Source organism: Dendropsophus ebraccatus, unplaced genomic scaffold (assembly GCF_027789765.1).
Source record: "Dendropsophus ebraccatus isolate aDenEbr1 unplaced genomic scaffold, aDenEbr1.pat pat_scaffold_1304_ctg1, whole genome shotgun sequence".
NCBI lineage: Eukaryota > Metazoa > Chordata > Amphibia > Anura > Hylidae > Dendropsophus > Dendropsophus ebraccatus.
The window spans coordinates 18,407-32,684 of record NW_027208723.1 but is presented as its reverse complement, the minus strand read 5'-3'; the positions used below and the strand labels follow the sequence as shown (position 1 = coordinate 32,684).

Genomic DNA, 14,278 nt, shown 5'->3' with positions numbered 1-14,278 from the left:
TATCAGTATTTACTGCTGCGATACGCAGCAAATACGCAGCAGATCAGATCTAAATAACTGAACACAGCATCAAATCTGCACCATCAAATCTGCTGCGTATTTGCTGCGTATCTGCTGCGTATACGGTGTGTGGGTTTGTACCCTTAAAGTAATTGCACCAAAAATTTTCTCTTAAAGAGCGGGACCAAAGTCGTTCCTAAAGGGCTGGCACCAAAGTCGCTCCTAAAGGGGTGGCACCAAAGTTGTTCTTAAAGGGGTGGTACCAAAGTCGCTCTTAAAGGGGTTATCCAGCGCTCCAAAAACATGGCTACTTCCCCCCTGCTGTTGTCTCCAGTTTAGGTGGGGTTTTGAAACTCAGTTCCATTGAAGTAAATGGAGCTTAATTGCAAACCGCATCTGAACTGGAGACAACAGTAGAGCTAAAAGTGGCCATGTTTTTGTAGCGCTGGATAACCCGTTTAAACGGGGGGGACCAATGTTGCTCTCAAAGGGACGGCACCACATTTACTCTAAAAGGGACGACACCAAAGTCGCTCTTCAAGGGGCGGTACTAAAGTCGCTCTTAAAGGGATGGTACATAAGTTGCTCTTAAAGGGACAGTACATAAGTTGCTCTTAAAGGGAGGGTATCAAGGCTTAAAGTTTATCTTAAAGGGAAGTCACTGTTAACGGGGCGCTCTTTTCAAGCACTATGGGGGAGATTTATCAAACTGGTGTAAAGTGGCATTGTCTTAGTTGCCCCTAGCAACCAACCAGATTCCACCTTTCATTTTCTAAAGAATCTGTGAGGAATGAAAGGTGGAATCTGATTGGTTGCTAGGGGCAACTAAGACAATTCTACTTTACACCAGTTGGATGAATCTCCCCCTAAGTATTTTTCTGGAAATGCTCATCTAATTAACATTTCATAGTTGAGCTGTGATTGGTTGCTATGGGCAACAGGGAAGATTGCTACTATATATTAGAGGGATGTATGTGGTAATATTACATTGTACATAAAGTTAAAAAAAAAAAAAAAAGAAGCATAGTGTGAAGGGGGCTATACATGTCAGTGTCATCAAAGCCCATTGGTCAGTGATCAGCCAATAGGATTGCAGGAGACAAACACGCAACATCAATAAAAGCAACGCGTCGCTAGGCAACCTTGTCTGTTGGATCTCCTCTGTGGGTGAAGACAGACTTCTCTGCGACTGCTGCTCTTTTGATCTCTTTGGACCGCTCTCTTGGTGATTTTTTATTTGGTTGGATTACTCGGCATACGACTTTTTGGCTTTGGATTCTTGGACTACGATTTTTGGATTTCGATTTTGGACATGGACTTCCTGGACCTGCATCTGCGAGACATGAAGGCGACACCTGAGGACTACTGGAGGATGGCCGGCGCCCGGGCTTTCCTGCCGGTCAGTGTATTTATGGGATGGAGCCAGAGACCGAGGGCCCCAGGTGCCGCTGCTAATGGGAGGAGACCGGGGAACCAGTCATAGGGAACCTCCACCATCCCCAGGGTCACACTCCTCCGGTTCCTTGTAGCCATGGCATCATTACCACTATGTATTGCCATATGTAGGGATAGTAATGTTTTTTTTTTTAAAGGTGTTGGTCGCCCCCTTCCACCCGCCTTCCCATAGGACCCCTAGGTGGCTACCCAGGTTACATGTATGATATGTCTGCCCTTATTCCTGCTATAGGAAAGTTGACATTCACTGTATTGTTTTCCTCTTTAGATCTTCTATCAACGCCTCCCGATCTTCTATGGACCCGCCGTCGATCTGAAGACCATGGATATGAAGGCCCTCCAGACGCTCGCCTACGCCGCCAAGTTCCTGCCTTCTCCCATCTTCCAGAAGGACGTAAGTCACCGCATTGGCTACTAGGATCCCTGTTACAAAAATATCTAGAACGTTTTATAAGAATCTCTGACTGACTTAAATTACTTTTCTGTTTTAGAGATGTATGCCGACCAACGAGGAGGCCCAGCGGAGGTATCGATCAGCGCCCAAGGCCGAAGAAAAGACGCTGCCCAGAAGATCGGAAAGAGCCAGGATTCTCTGCGCCTGCATGGATGAAGATTTCGTCATTCCACCTCACCCTCCGAAGAGACTCATCCTGAAGAGGAGCCGACGCTAGGAAGCATCCGCTGGTAATGTATGACATCCGCACCTGCACTACATACCTACCCATACACTGCATGCTACCTTCCCCCAACACTACATCATACCTGCCCCTACATGACACCTTCCCCCACACTCCATCATACCTGCCCCTACATGACACCTGCCTCCACACTACATCATACCTGCCCCCAGACTCCATCATACTTGCCCCTGCACTACATCATACCTGCCCCCACACTCCATCATACCTTCCCCCACCCTATGTCATACCTGCCTCTACATGACACCTGCCCCCACACTACATCAAACCTACCCCTACATGACACCTGCCCCTATATGATATCTGCCCCCACACTACATCATACCTACCCCTACATTACCATTAGTCCCCAGCTAGTGACATACGTTAGCAGCTTAGATCCAGGGTCCTCGGACCGATCGCCTATGTTTGGGGTCAAGAAGGAATTTTTCCCCCTGCGACAAAGATTGACCCCCGTTGTCCAGAGGTTTTCGCCTTCTTTTGGATCAATAGCTTAGGGATCCCATAACAATAACATAATACATTTGCCAATAAAATTCTACATTGTACCCCTATCTTATGTGTCGTCTCGTTTTTCTTCTCCTCAAAAATTATTTCATTTTCGCACACTGACATGTTTCCTATAGAGTTTGGGGAATTGTTAAAGGGGCAGAACAGGATTAGAAGAAATGGCTGCTCTCTCCCAAAAACGACGCCGCACCTGTCTTGGCCTCATTGACTTTAATACGGCTCGCAACCCATAGACTGGGGTTGTGTTATTTCTGGAAGGAAGCCGCCACGTCTTATAATCCTGTACAGCCCCTTTAACAATTTACATTTGTGTCTATGGGATCCATCAGAGTTTCCAATATTTTTGATGGGAACATCAGCCCAATGTGCGGTTCTGTTCTTTCCATAAAAAATACTGAAGTTCAAACACTCCCCGTGATTCTTCCTGTAGGGTGTTAGCCGCTCTGGACCCCTACTGAAATAATCATGGATGGATATATGGCAGGGCCGGGACAAAGAGTAGGCAGGGGTAGGCGATGGCCTAGGGCGCAAAACTAGAGGGGGCGCAGTCTGGATGGGTAATTAATTTTCTTACCCATCCATCCTGTCCCCCGCTCGCCCGCCAGCCCACCCTGCACTGTAACCAGGGCCGCATTGACGGGAGTGCTGTAGGGGCCAGGTGACTCACAGAGAGGGGACGGTGCTGCTGGCTGTATACTGCATTGCTTAGTGAGAAGAACAGACTTTTACAGAGCTGTCCTTCTCACTAGGATGCAGTCTGGGGTCGTGCTCCCTCCCCTGTCAGCAGTCTGTAGGTCTCACCGGCTCTCACCTCATGGCTTCAGTCTCCTGTCTGTGCAGGACAGGAGGGGGAGGGGCGGGAGAGCATAGTGCCGGTGAGGAGGACGACAGAGGAGCTGCAGGTGCTGGAAAGATAGAAGGAGATCCCTCATGAAATGTAAGTGCCTGCATGGGAATGTGTGTGTGAGAGTGGATGTATGCATGTATGTGTGAGAGTGAGTGAGTGTATGTGTGTGTATCCCTCCCAGTACTTGCTGGCAGTTGTAGTGTTGTCACAGGTTAGCTGTCAGCCTGTGACAACACTACAACTCCCAGCATGTACTGACAGCTTGCCTGTGACAACACTACAACTCCCAGCATGTACTGACAGCTAGCCTGTGACAACACTACAACTCCCAGCATGTACTGACAGCTTGCCTGTGACAACACTACAACTCCCAGCATGTACTGACTCCCAGGATCCCAGTGCATGCTGGGATTTGTAGTGTTGCCACAGGTTTGTAGTGTTGCCACAGGTTGCCAGTACATGCTGGGAGTTGTAGTGATGTCATAGGCTGTCAGTGCATGCAAGGAGTTGTAGTGTTGTCACAGGTTAGCTGTCAGCCTGTGACAACACTGCAACTCCCTGCATGTACTGACACAACACTCATCCATACCGGTACTACTACACCCCTTATCTATACCTGAACTACTACACCCCTTATCTATACCTGAACTACTACACCCCTTATCCACTCTACCTCCACTACTACACCCCTTATCTATACCTGAACTACTACACCCCTTATCCACTCCACCTCCACTACTACACCCCTTATCTATACCTGAACTACTACACCCCTTATCTGTACCTGAACTACTACACCCCTTATCCACTATACCTCCACTACTACACCTCTCTATACCTGTACTACTACACCCCTTATCCACAATACCTCCACTACTAAACCCTACCTAAATGGAGGCACAAAGAAGATCTCCTATACTGTATGGGGGCACATATTTGGCAAACCAATTATATGGGGTGCTTTGGGGGCTTGTCTACTACATGGGGGCACAGGGGGAGCACTGGCACAGTGGGAAGCAATACAGTTGCTGTCTCAAACCTTCCCCGCTGCTGTGTGATCCCGTGTCTTGCTAAAAAACATTTTTATCCCAGGGAGGTGGGTCTGTGACGATGTCTGTGCACGCCCTGCTCTCTGGCCACTGCTATATCTTCAAGCTGCCACGTCCTCCAGAATAAGTGACAGCTGGAGGAGTGGAGACGACCTGAAGATGCAGCAGCCATAGAGCAGGGCGTGCACAGACATTGTCACAGACCCACCTCCCTGACACTCTCAACCTGTGATAAAAATGTTTTTTAGCAAGGCACCGGATCCCACTGCAGTGGTGAAGGCATGTACAGTATGTGTTGCAGTAAAATGATAGAATCAGTCGTTTGTTTTTCAACATGCTTGAAAGACAAACGACGCAACGATCAGCCGACATGAACGATGTTGGCTGATCGTTGCCTACTATTCCACAGGACGATTATCAGCCGAATATGGCCCGACAATCGTTCCTTGGAATAGGGCCTTTAGGGAAACTGACCGCCGATTCTGATAACGCTGGGTTTGGGGGGGGGGGGGGGGGGGGGGTTGGGGGGGGGGCGCAATTTGCCTTCTCTGCCTAGGGCACCAAAACTCCTTGTCCCGGGCCTGATATATGGTGGAGCTGGGAGGTCTATCAGGTTTATGAGCGGTGACCGGCATTTCATGTTGCGTGTGGCTGGCGTAAAGGGGGATTCCCATCTCAGCTTGTTGTCCTTTACCCATAGGATAGGGGATAGCGAGCTGATCCCTGGGGATCAGATCCCAAAAATGGAAACGCAATCATCCCTGCAGTGAATGGAGCGCTGACCGTGCCTGAGCGGCTTGTGCTCCATCCATTCTCTACAGGGCCACTAAACGCTTCCAAGCACTGAACTCAGCAGTGTTTGGTGTCCCCATAGAGAATGGATGGAGCGAAGGACACGGTGAGAGCTTCATTCACTGCAGGTCCCAGCAATCAGCCTGCTCTCCTCTATTCTAGAGATAGGGCATAACAAGCTGACATGGGAACATCCCATTAAAGGCAGATCTCTGATTGGCTGATCCACTTGAATGCGGCTGAGCTGTAATACCAGATACGGCCTCTGGATAGATGTGGTGCTGGAACTAAAAAAAAAAAAAAAAAAAAAAAAAGGATATAGGATAAACTATAGTCACAGCAGTCACAGACATGGGTCACTGGGGTGGGTCGGCGCTGGACTTATTTGCCGAAGTCGGGTTACAAGAACTCAATCCCATAGTCCAGATCTACTTCTAGACTTTGGCACTATTCATGGGGATCAAGGAAATTATCTCGGCATCAAGAAAGATTCTCATCTTCTGATCGTGTCTTTTGGTCCTGACCTAAAATCACCGTCCGCCGGCTGATGAACGCGTACAGAAAAGAATAAAGTATCTACGTACCTGTCCACGCTCCCCGGAGCTTCTGCCCCCTCCCTGGTGTCTTCCTGGCTTCTGGCCGCAGCCGCCGGTGGAACTTCAGAGCCGGACTCTGAAGTAACAGGCCGGTCAACCGATCACCCGTCCGAGAGGGGACAGAGCCGCGAGCAGTGATTGGCTGAGGGGTTTGTCACTTTAGAGGCTGGCTCTGCAGTTTTCCCGGCTGCTGCGGGCAGTGAGCAGAAACCAGGAAGGGGAAAAGTCGCTCTAAAAGGGACGGTACCAAAGTCGTTCTTAAAGGGACTGGACCAAAAAGAGCGACTGTGGTGTAGTCCCTTTAAGAGCGACTTTGGTGCCATCCCTTTAAGAGCGACTGTGGTGTCGTGCCTTGGAAAGTGACTTTAGCACCGTCCCTTTAATAGTGAATTTGGTGCCGTCCCTTTAAGAGCGACTTTGGTGCCATCTCTTTAAGAGCGACTTTGGTGCTGTCCCTTTGAGAGCGACTTTGGTGCCGTTCATTCAAGAGCGACTTTGGTCCCGTCCCTTTGAGGGCGACTTTTGTGCCGTCCCTTTGAGAGCGACTGTGGTGCCGTCCCTTTAAGGGACTGCACCAAATATTCTCTTAAAGGGTGGCACCGAACGCGTTCTTAAAGGGGTGGCCCCATAGTTGCACCTAAAGGGACAGTGCCAAATTAGCTTTTAAAGGGAAAGTGCAAAATTCGCTCGTAAAGGTACGGGGCCAAAGTCGCTCTGAAAGTGAGTGTACCAAAGTTTCTTTAAAAGGGACTTAAAGTGACTTCTCCAAATATTCTCTTAAAGGGCAGCACCAAAGTAGTTCTTAAAGGATTGGCATTAAAGTCGCTCTTAAAGGGGCGTCACCATAGTCGCACTTAAAGTGACAGTGCCAAATTAGCTCTTAAAGGGAAAGTGCCAAAATCGCTCTTAAAGGTACGGGGCCAAAGTCACTCTTGAAGTGAGTGCACCACAATTGCTGCTAAAGGCATAGGACTTCTTAAAGTGACTGCACCAAATATTCTCTTAAAGGGCGGCACCAAAGTCGTTCCTAAAGGGCTGGCAACAAAGTTGCTCTTTAATAATTGGTAGTTATCTATACATACATAGATAGATAGATAGATAGATAGATAGATAGATATATAGATAGATAGATGATAAATAGACAGATAGATAGATAGATAGATAGATAGATAGACACATAAACACATAGATAGATAGATAGATAGATAGATAGATAGATAGATAGATGATAAATAGACAGATAGATAGATAGATAGATAGACACATAAACACATAGATAGATAGATAGATAGATAGTGACAGAGAGAAATATAAATGCATCTATGTTGTCCATGGTAAAGCCGCTGCCGTAACTGAGACATGTATGCCATGTGTTGTCTAATTTGGCTTTTGTGGCGTCCCCTCAGAAGCCGCTCCCTTATAGCCTCTTGGCTAAGAGTAGGTGTATATATATATATATATATATATATATATATATATATATATATATATATATATTTATTAATGTATATGTATATATGACATGGATTTTTAGAACAGCGAGACGGAAATAGACCTTGCTCTGTCCTCTCCAGGCATCGACCTGGTTCTGCAGTGTTTCCAGGTTCCGTGCACTCCCGAATGCGTTTCCAAAAGTTAGACACCCCCCCTCCCCCCCCCCCCCCCCCCACACACACACACAGGGTGCACAGCTGCACCCCAAGTGCCTTTCCAAAAAATACAACCCCCCCACAGCGTGCGTAGCAGACTTTTCATGCCACCCTGCATGTTGTAAGCACCTTGGCAGGTGAGTGCACATAAGGCTTTACCGTGTGTGAATGGAGCAAAAGTTGTTTACGTCTAGCATACACAGAGAAACATTCCGTGATGATGTCATCGAGGCTGTGATGTCACATATAACTGCCAGGCAGACAGACAGACACTGTAGTTGCAGCCAGGCAGCCAACCAGGTAGGTAGGTAGCAAGGAAAATGCAGGTAGGTGCTGTTCAAACCATTAAATTAGAATTTGTTTTTATTATTATTTTTTTTTTTTGGGGGGGGGGGGTGCAGTCTGTGCTTTTGCATACTGCTGAAGTGGTCAGTATATACTATAGTTTTTTTTTTTTTTTGTTATTTTAGCATAGTTAGTTAAGGGACGGGGTCAAATTAGCTCTTAAAGGAAAAAGTGCCAAATCCGCTCTTAAAGGTACAGGGCCGAAGTCGCTCTTAAAGTGAGTGTACCAAAGTTTCTCTTAAAGGGACTGGACCACAGTTGCTCTTAAAGGGATGGGACCACTTAAAGCGGCCGCAACAAATATTCTCTTAAAGGGCGGCACCAAAGTAATTCTTAAAGGGAAAGTGCCAAATTGGCTCTGCAAGTGTTTGGGCCAAATTCGCTCTAAGGGTATAGACCCACACACCGTATACGCAGCGTATTTACTGCTGCGATACGCAGCAAATACGCAGCAGATCAGATCTAAATAACTGAACACAGCATCAAATCTGCACCATCAAATCTGCTGCGTATTTGCTGCGTATCTGCTGCGTATACGGTGTGTGGGTTTGTACCCTTAAAGTAATTGCACCAAAAATTTTCTCTTAAAGAGCGGGACCAAAGTCGTTCCTAAAGGGCTGGCACCAAAGTCGCTCCTAAAGGGGCGGCACCAAAGTTGTTCTTAAAGGGGTGGTACCAAAGTCGCTCTTAAAGGGGTTATCCAGCGCTCCAAAAACATGGCTACTTCCCCCCTGCTGTTGTCTCCAGTTTAGGTGGGGTTTTGAAACTCAGTTCCATTGAAGTAAATGGAGCTTAATTGCAAACCGCATCTGAACTGGAGACAACAGTAGAGCTAAAAGTGGCCATGTTTTTGTAGCGCTGGATAACCCGTTTAAACGGGGGGGACCAATGTTGCTCTCAAAGGGACGGCACCACATTTACTCTAAAAGGGACGACACCAAAGTCGCTCTTCAAGGGGCGGTACTAAAGTCGCTCTTAAAGGGATGGTACATAAGTTGCTCTTAAAGGGACAGTACATAAGTTGCTCTTAAAGGGAGGGTATCAAGGCTTAAAGTTTATCTTAAAGGGAAGTCACTGTTAACGGGGCGCTCTTTTCAAGCACTATGGGGGAGATTTATCAAACTGGTGTAAAGTGGCATTGTCTTAGTTGCCCCTAGCAACCAACCAGATTCCACCTTTCATTTTCTAAAGAATCTGTGAGGAATGAAAGGTGGAATCTGATTGGTTGCTAGGGGCAACTAAGACAATTCTACTTTACACCAGTTGGATGAATCTCCCCCTAAGTATTTTTCTGGGAATGCTCATCTAATTAACATTTCATAGTTGAGCTGTGATTGGTTGCTATGGGCAACAGGGAAGATTGCTACTATATATTAGAGGGATGTATGTGGTAATATTACATTGTACATAAAGTTAAAAAAAAAAAAAAAAGAAGCATAGTGTGAAGGGGGCTATACATGTCAGTGTCATCAAAGCCCATTGGTCAGTGATCAGCCAATAGGATTGCAGGAGACAAACACGCAACATCAATAAAAGCAACGCGTCGCTAGGCAACCTTGTCTGTTGGATCTCCTCTGTGGGTGAAGACAGACTTCTCTGCGACTGCTGCTCTTTTGATCTCTTTGGACCGCTCTCTTGGTGATTTTTTTATTTGGTTGGATTACTCGGCATACGACTTTTTGGCTTTGGATTCTTGGACTACGATTTTTGGATTTCGATTTTTGGACATGGACTTCCTGGACCTGCATCTGCGAGACATGAAGGCGACACCTGAGGACTACTGGAGGATGGCCGGCGCCCGGGCTTTCCTGCCGGTCAGTGTATTTATGGGATGGAGCCAGAGACCGAGGGCCCCAGGTGCCGCTGCTAATGGGAGGAGACCGGGGAACCAGTCATAGGGAACCTCCACCATCCCCAGGGTCACACTCCTCCGGTTCCTTGTAGCCATGGCATCATTACCACTATGTATTCCCATATGTAGGGATAGTAATGTTTTTTTTTTTAAAGGTGTTGGTCGCCCCCTTCCACCCGCCTTCCCATAGGACCCCTAGGTGGCTACCCAGGTTACATGTATGATATGTCTGCCCTTATTCCTGCTATAGGAAAGTTGACATTCACTGTATTGTTTTCCTCTTTAGATCTTCTATCAACGCCTCCCGATCTTCTATGGACCCGCCGTCGATCTGAAGACCATGGATATGAAGGCCCTCCAGACGCTCGCCTACGCCGCCAAGTTCCTGCCTTCTCCCATCTTCCAGAAGGACGTAAGTCACCGCATTGGCTACTAGGATCCCTGTTACAAAAATATCTAGAACGTTTTATAAGAATCTCTGACTGACTTAAATTACTTTTCTGTTTTAGAGATGTATGCCGACCAACGAGGAGGCCCAGCGGAGGTATCGATCAGCGCCCAAGGCCGAAGAAAAGACGCTGCCCAGAAGATCGGAAAGAGCCAGGATTCTCTGCGCCTGCATGGATGAAGATTTCGTCATTCCACCTCACCCTCCGAAGAGACTCATCCTGAAGAGGAGCCGACGCTAGGAAGCATCCGCTGGTAATGTATGACATCCGCACCTGCACTACATACCTACCCATACACTGCATGCTACCTTCCCCCAACACTACATCATACCTGCCCCTACATGACACCTTCCCCCACACTCCATCATACCTGCCCCTACATGACACCTGCCTCCACACTACATCATACCTGCCCCCAGACTCCATCATACTTGCCCCTGCACTACATCATACCTGCCCCCACACTCCATCATACCTGCCCCCACCCTATGTCATACCTGCCTCTACATGACACCTGCCCCCACACTACATCAAACCTACCCCTACATGACACCTGCCCCTATATGATATCTGCCCCCACACTACATCATACCTACCCCTACATTACCATTAGTCCCCAGCTAGTGACATACTTTAGCAGCTTAGATCCAGGGTCCTCGGACCGATCGCCTATGTTTGGGGTCAAGAAGGAATTTTTCCCCCTGCGACAAAGATTGACCCCCGTTGTCCAGAGGTTTTCGCCTTCTTTTGGATCAATAGCTTAGGGATCCCATAACAATAACATAATACATTTGCCAATAAAATTCTACATTGTACCCCTATCTTATGTGTCGTCTCGTTTTTCTTCTCCTCAAAAATTATTTCATTTTCGCACACTGACATGTTTCCTATAGAGTTTGGGGAATTGTTAAAGGGGCAGAACAGGATTAGAAGAAATGGCTGCTCTCTCCCAAAAACGACGCCGCACCTGTCTTGGCCTCATTGACTTTAATACGGCTCGCAACCCATAGACTGGGGTTGTGTTATTTCTGGAAGGAAGCCGCCACGTCTTATAATCCTGTACAGCCCCTTTAACAATTTACATTTGTGTCTATGGGATCCATCAGAGTTTCCAATATTTTTGATGGGAACATCAGCCCAATGTGCGGTTCTGTTCTTTCCATAAAAAATACTGAAGTTCAAACACTCCCCGTGATTCTTCCTGTAGGGTGTTAGCCGCTCTGGACCCCTACTGAAATAATCATGGATGGATATATGGTGGAGCTGGGAGGACTGTGGGGTTTATGAGCGGTGACCGGCATTTCATGATGCGTGTGGCTGGCGTAAAGGGGGATTCCCATCTCAGCTTGTTGTCCTTTACCCATAGGATAGAAGATAGCGAGCTGATCCCTGGGGATCAGATCCCAAAAATGGAAACGCAATCATCCCTGCAGTGAATGGAGCGCTGACCGTGCCTGTGCGGCTTGTGCTCCATCCATTCTCTACAGGGCCACTAAACGCTTCCAAGCACTGAACTCAGCAGTGTTTGGTGTCCCCATAGAGAATGGATGGAGCGAAGGACACGGTGAGAGCTTCATTCACTGCAGGTCCCAGCAATCAGCCTGCTCTCCTCTATTCTAGAGATAGGGCATAACAAGCTGACATGGGAACACCCCATTAAAGGCAGATCTCTGATTGGCTGATCCACTTGAATGCGGCTGAGCTGTAATACCAGATACGGCCTCTGGATAGATGTGGTGCTGGAACTAAAAAAAAAAAAAAAAAAAAAAAAAAAGGATATAGGATAAACTATAGTCACAGCAGTCACAGACATGGGTCACTGGGGTGGGGTCGGCGCTGGACTTATTTGCCGAAGTCGGGTTACAAGAACTCAATCCCATAGTCCAGATCTACTTCTAGACTTTGGCACTATTCATGGGGATCAAGGAAATCATCTCGGCATCAAGAAAGAATCTCATCTTCTGATCGTGTCTTTTGGTCCTGACCTAAAATCACCGTCCGCCGGCTGATGAACGCGTACAGAAAAGAATAAAGTATCTACGTACCTGTCCACGCTCCCCGGAGCTTCTGCCCCCTCCCTGGTGTCTTCCTGGCTTCTGGCCGCAGCCGCCGGTGGAACTTCAGAGCCGGACTCTGAAGTAACAGGCCGGTCAACCGATCACCCATCCGAGAGGGGACAGAGCCGCGAGCAGTGATTGGCTGAGGGGTTTGTCACTTTAGAGGCTGGCTCTGCAGTTTTCCCGGCTGCTGCGGGCAGTGAGCAGAAATCAGGAAGGGGAAAAGTCGCTCTAAAAGGGACGGTACCAAAGTCGTTCTTAAAGGGACTGGACCAAAAAGAGCGACTGTGGTGTAGTCCCTTTAAGAGCGACTTTGGTGCCATCCCTTTAAGAGCGACTGTGGTGTCGTGCCTTGGAAAGTGACTTTAGCACCGTCCCTTTAATAGTGAATTTGGTGCCATCTCTTTAAGAGCGACTTTGGTGCTGTCCCTTTGAGAGCGACTTTGGTGCCGTTCATTCAAGAGCGACTTTGGTCCCGTCCCTTTGAGGGCGACTTTTGTGCCGTCCCTTTGAGAGCGACTGTGGTGCCGTCCCTTTAAGGGACTGCACCAAATATTCTCTTAAAGGGTGGCACCGAACGCGTTCTTAAAGGGGTGGCCCCATAGTTGCACCTAAAGGGACAGTGCCAAATTAGCTTTTAAAGGGAAAGTGCAAAATTCGCTCGTAAAGGTACGGGGCCAAAGTCGCTCTGAAAGTGTTGTGTACCAAAGTTTCTTTAAAAGGGACTTAAAGTGACTTCTCCAAATATTCTCTTAAAGGGCAGCACCAAAGTAGTTCTTAAAGGATTGGCATTAAAGTCGCTCTTAAAGGGGCGTCACCATAGTCGCACTTAAAGTGACAGTGCCAAATTAGCTCTTAAAGGGAAAGTGCCAAAATCGCTCTTAAAGGTACGGGGCCAAAGTCACTCTTGAAGTGAGTGCACCACAATTGCTGCTAAAGGCATAGGACTGCTTAAAGTGACTGCACCAAATATTCTCTTAAAGGGCGGCACCAAAGTCGTTCCTAAAGGGCTGGCAACAAAGTTGCTCTTTAATAATTGGTAGTTATCTATACATAGATAGATAGATAGATAGATAGATAGATAGATAGATAGATAGATCGATGATAAATAGACAGATAGATAGATAGGAGATAGATAGACACATAAACACATAGATAGATAGATAGATAGATAGATAGATAGATAGATAGATAGATATAAATAGACAGATAGATAGATAGATAGATAGACACATAAACACATAGATAGATAGATATATAGATAGATAGATGATAACATAGACAGATAGATAGATAGATAGATAGACAGTGACAGAGAGAAATATAAATGCATCTATGTTGTCCATGGTAAAGCCGCTGCCGTAACTGAGACATGTATGCCATGTGTTGTCTAATTTGGCTTTTGTGGCGTCCCCTCAGAAGCCGCTCCCTTATAGCCTCTTGGCTAAGAGTAGGTGTATATATATATATATATATATATATATATATATATTTATTAATGTATATGTATATATGACATGGATTTTTAGAACAGCGAGACGGAAATAGACCTTGCTCTGTCCTCTTCAGGCATCGACCTGGTTCTGCAGTGTTTCCAGGTTCCGTGCACTCCCGAATGCGTTTCCAAAAGTTAGACACCCCCCCTCCCCCCCCCCCCCCCCCCCCACACACACACACAGGGTGCACAGCTGCACCCCAAGTGCCTTTCCAAAAAATACAACCCCCCACAGCGTGCGTAGCAGACTTTTCATGCCACCCTGCATGTTGTAAGCACCTTGGCAGGTGAGTGCACATAAGGCTTTACCGTGTGTGAATGGAGCAAAAGTTGTTTACGTTTAGCATACACAGAGAAACATTCCGTGATGATGTCATCGAGGCTGTGATGTCACATATAACTGCCAGGCAGACAGACAGACACTGTAGTTGCAGCCAGGCAGCCAACCAGGTAGGTAGGTAGCAAGGAAAATGCAGGTAGGTGC

General features: G+C 47.2%; 1 non-coding gene and 1 pseudogene across 1 annotated transcript; both read left to right on the top strand.

Moving 5' to 3' along the window:
• Nucleotides 1-7,359: 7,359 nt before the first annotated feature.
• Nucleotides 7,360-7,566, top strand: LOC138775080 (U2 spliceosomal RNA; annotated as a pseudogene).
• A 6,158-nt stretch (nt 7,567-13,724) lies between these two features.
• LOC138775079 (U2 spliceosomal RNA) lies at nt 13,725-13,913 on the top strand. Its single transcript, XR_011360486.1, has one exon. It is a non-coding gene; the product is annotated as a U2 spliceosomal RNA (small nuclear RNA).
• The last annotated feature ends 365 nt before the right edge of the window (nt 13,914-14,278 follow it).